Below are 4,948 nucleotides of genomic sequence, written 5' to 3'. Positions count from 1 at the left end.
GGAGAAGATCCATGTCTCAGCTCAAACAATAAGACAGAAAAGGGGTGAATTCTTCCTTCTTCTGCATTTTGTCTCTTCAGGCCCTCATTGGATTGCCCGATGCCCACCCACACTGGGGAGGACCATCTGCTTTACTGAGTCCACCCATTCAAATGCTAATCTCGTCTGGAAGAACCTCACAGAAAGACCCAGAAATAATGTTTAACCAAATATCTGGGCACCCCCACTTCTGTCAAGTTCACACATAAAGTTAACCATCGAATCTGAGTTTGCCTGATATCATGACCTCTTTCTTTCATCTACTAATAAAAAACTGCAACCTAATATCCAGGATACTACTTCACTTGATTGGATTCTACTGTGTGTGCTTAATGTAATTAAATATTTTCACAGATAGGTCTAAACACTTTGAATTTGAGAGCATTCTGCATCCTCTTCATTATTTCCTCATCTTGTAAGCTCACAACTCTTACTAGATACTAAAATGACACCTAATTGGGTGCTGGATCTTCCCTCATGGCCTCATGAGCTCATGTGGTCTCAATCAACATCTAAGAACATTCTCGTGTATTTGTAATGACTGGCCCTAGAAAATATTCAGAAGCAACAAACTTCAGAGGATGCTGCAGAACTGGTCTAAGGTGAAGGACTAGACAGTTGGTATCAGCATAAAAGCTGCCGGTGATAAGAAGAGGGGATAAAACCCAAGAAAATCCAGTTTGAGAATGCCATTGTGATGTGATGGGGATGGGCACAGAACTCACGCTGCATCTGAAGGCCAATAATAAGATGGAATTCACACGAACCTGAAGATTATGTTCTAGGAATCTGTGATCACTGAGATGACAGGCCAGAGCCACGGTAATATAACCAGCTTCTCTTGAAATAGAGTCGGTCGGGTCGTGTGATGAATTTGATGCACTGAATGTACGATTGCCTTGTCATGTGCCCACACGATTTTGCCTAGCATGGAAGCAGGACCGCTGCTCTTGTTTTGGCTCCGACATCCTCACTGAAGGTGGCTGCCCAGTCCCCAGATGGCATTCACTTCACTCATGCCCTGATGAAGACATGCCTTTCCTCTGAGAAAGTTCCTTGGGTTTTCTCTTCAGTTATCACTCTGTCTGTGTCCATGCAGAAATGAGTATGCCTCTCTGCCCAGTGCAGGGCTCCATTTTATCATCTGAGCTCCCTTGCAGTGTGGTTTATGACACACACCTCTTAAAATCTCTGTGGGAAATCAGTCCCCTTAGCAGTATTCTACAGGGGATCTGATGTCTTCCTGGAACTGGTACGGAGAACTATGATCCTGTTGTCCTGTCTCCTTGGGTCTTCTGTTTCTTATCTAAGCAACTCTGCCCCATATGTCAATGTCACATTGTCACAGACAAAGCCTGTGGACACCACTCAGTTTGTCCCAGTCAGAGCCATCTAAGCTCTGGTGATGTGGATTTAGGGAAGTATTTTTAAAATATGTGATTATCCAATGAATACTAATGTTAGTGGATGAAAGTTTAAAGAGAAACTGGGTATTGGGATGCCTGGGTGGCTCAGTCTGTTAAGTCTCTGCCTTCAGCTCAGGTCATGATCCCCAGGGTCCTGGAATCGAGTTCCACATTAGTAACATTATAGTAGAGAGACCTGGCAGATAGCACCTTAACTAAGTGATCAAGGTAACATCACCAGCAATAACATATATCAACATGCTATACCCTCCAATATGATGCAATGAGAAAGGTGTATCACCAACTGTGGTACTTCCCCAAAATGGATGACTTCAATCTCATCATGAGAAAATATCAGACCAATTCAAATGGAGGGATATTCTATTAGTAACTGATTAGTACTCTTCAAAAATGTCAAGGTCATGAAAAGCCAGGGAAGACCAAGGAATTGTCACAGATTGAAGGAGACCGAGGAGACATGACGATTAAGTGCAAGGTGGAATCCTGGAATGGATCCCGGGACAGTAAAGGAACGTTGGTGGAAAAACTGATGAAATCCAAATGGGAACTGGAGTTTAGTTAATAGTCTTGTGCCAAAGTTAATTTCCTGGTTTTGATTCATGTCCCACTGTTACTGACATGAGAGTCTGCATTGTGTGAGTGGAAGTCTGGGTCCTTGGATTCCCCAGGAGAAGATTAACGGGAGGATCTGCACTCAAATAAAGGTAGCCAGAAGGAAAGTAGCAAGTACCCAGCAGTTCATTAAAATGGTAATACAAAAAAATAAATAGGGGCACCTGGGTGGCTCAGCCGTTCAGTGTCTGCCTTCAGCTCAGGTCATGATCCCAGGGTCCTGGGATCGAGCCCCGCATCGGGCTCCCTGCTCGGCGGGAAGCCTGCTTCTCCCTCGCCCACTCCCTCTGCTTGTGTTCCTGCTCTTGCTAATTCTCTCTTTGTCAAATAAATAAATAAAAATCTTTAAAACCAACCAAACAAACAAACAAATAAAATGGTAATAGACTCTCAAGCTGGGAGAGCGGGCTGATTCCTCAGAGTGGAAACTAGCCCTAGGTTGTTTTGGGATTGGATATTTGTTGCATCTCTCTGGGCTGGGAAGATCTGCTGACTTACCACTTAGGGTCTAGTGATTTCTAATGGAAGCTCCTTCTGGATCTTTTGGGAAACTCCTCTCATAGGTTGGGAAGGGGAGTTTTTGACCTTAGGAAATTTGAACAAGAAAAAGTCAAGGCGGCTTTTCTCCATGGGGGTAGAGCTCTATAATCACAATGCAAATGGATTTAATAAGTCTAGGGGTTACCCTGGGGCAGAGGTGAGCTAGGAGAGCACCTGCTTTGCACCTGTGGCTCTTGATCGGGTAGGCCTAAGGTCTTGGAGGCCGCAAGGTCAGGATGTTGTGCCCCCCGGCTTCTAACGTGTAACCTCTTTATCACCGTCCTTGCCTCCAGCTCATGCCTCTAGCATACCCCTTCAAGGACTTAGGACTCTGCCTCGGGGCATTCCTTCCACTGCTCCTGCCTAGTTTCTACCTTACACCATCATTATGTGAGCTGTTAGCAATGGAGAAAGCGAGGTGGAGGGCATCTGGAAAGTCTCTGTACCATTTTTTTTTTTTTTGGCAATTCTTCTACAGTTCTATAATGATTTCAAAAATAAAATGTTAAGAAAATCCGTGATTACAATAGCAAATTAGAAATTAAAAATGATACATTCTTGCCGCTGTGTTTGAATATAAGTAGAAATGTATTATGATTCGTTTTCTTGAATAGCATAGCGGTTCTCAATAGTGTGTCTCAGAACCACCCAGAGGTCTTGTTTAAACACAGATGACTGGGGTGGCACCCAGAGGTTCTGATCCAGTACATGGGGGGGGGGGGGGGAGGACCTGACAAATTCGCATTTTTTTTAGAAGATTTTATTTATTTAAGAGAAAGTGAGAGAGCATGAGTGAGCGCAAGCTGGGGGAGGCGCAGAGGGAGAAGCAGACTTTGCGCTGAGCAGGGAGCCCGATGTGGGACTCGATCCCAGGACCCCAGGATCATGACCTGAGCGGAAGGTAGACGCTTAACCCACTGAGCCACCCAGGCACCCCTCCAAAAGTGCATTTCTAATGAGATTCGAGGTGCTGTTGCTGTGCAGGGAGCCACAATTTGGGAATTACTGGAATAGCAGTAACTATCTGTATCAAGTGAATAAATATGGGTGTGACAAGTCTCAGAACTGTCCATTCCTTCAGACCCTTCCCAGGCAGCTGAGTTATTGACTGGATGAGGCAGCAGGGTAGCACCTAGATCCACAGTCTCCAACACACATAGCCCTGAACTGCAGGGTTTGACCAGTGGAAGCTGCCTGAGAGAACAGAGACACCCTGACAAAGTCTTAATTTCTTTAAAAAGAAAGCATCCCATGAATTTAAGAACTGGAGGCAAATATGCATTATTCTAGAACCTGGCTAAAAAAACACAAAAACGGCCGTGTATGTTTTATTAAGCAAAATCGCCATATGATTTTCTGTGCTCTGAAGCTATACAGGCAATTTTTTTTTTTTTTTTTTAGGATTTCTATTTTGATGCTGGAAGACATGCTAACTCTGTGGATTTATACCTCTAGAGGAGATATGGCTTGCATTTTGAACTTTGACAAGAGCAGTTAGCAGTAAACCAAGGCCTTTGACATTTAAAAAAAATTTGTTTTAAGATTTTATTTATTTGAGAGAGAAAGAGAGAGAGAGCACGTGTACATGCACAAGCTGATGGGAGGAGCAAAGGGAGAGGGAGAAGCAGACTCTCCTCAGAGCAGGGGGCCAGATGCGGGGCTCGATCCCAGGACCCTGAGATGGTGACCTGGGCCAAAGGCAGACGCTTAACTGACTGAGCCACCCCGGCACCCTGGCCTTTGACATTTTAAAATAACAAATAAACATTAAATTTTTCCTTTCAACTTAAAAAGACAAATCCCCTTACAGAAAGCTAGAAAGATATAGGAAGTGTAATACTTTCTTCACTCTGATGCAATCTTGACTTCTTTTTATTTTTTGTGACTTTCTAGTGTTTAGGGCTCCCATACACCATTTAGCTACAGTTCATGCAGTTTTAAACTCTATTTTTCCCAATTAATTCAAATCACAAATTATGTTTCTATATAGTCTTTATATTATCATTTTTATGGTAGTATTTCTATGTAGTCTTCTATTATCCTTTTTAACGAATGCATAAATTTCAAATGATTGTGTCCTATTTTAATTAGCCATTTCCCTACTTTGAACACTTTCCCTGCTTCCATCTTTTAAAATCACAAAAACACAGCAAAATGGTGTGTTTTTTTTTAATTTTACTTTATTATGTTATGTTAGTCACTATACATCATTAGTTTTTGATGTAGTGTTCCATGATTCATTGTTTGCATATAACACCCAGTGCTCCACGCAGTACGTGCCCTCTTTAATACCCATCACCAGGCTAACCCATCCCCCCGCCCCCTCCCCT

General features: G+C 43.1%; 1 pseudogene; it reads left to right on the top strand.

Annotated features, from left to right (window-relative positions):
• Nucleotides 1-1,923: 1,923 nt before the first annotated feature.
• Nucleotides 1,924-4,948, top strand: part of LOC112833910 (F-box only protein 27-like) — an 8,053-nt pseudogene continuing 5,028 nt past the window's right edge.

Source organism: Callorhinus ursinus, unplaced genomic scaffold (genome assembly GCF_003265705.2).
Source record: "Callorhinus ursinus isolate GAN/ISIS: 27379988/994484 unplaced genomic scaffold, GSC_fseal_2.0 scaffold1, whole genome shotgun sequence".
Taxonomy (NCBI): domain Eukaryota; kingdom Metazoa; phylum Chordata; class Mammalia; order Carnivora; family Otariidae; genus Callorhinus; species Callorhinus ursinus.
The sequence above is the reverse complement of the archived record's forward strand: the minus strand, read 5'-3'. Positions and strand labels throughout refer to the sequence as shown.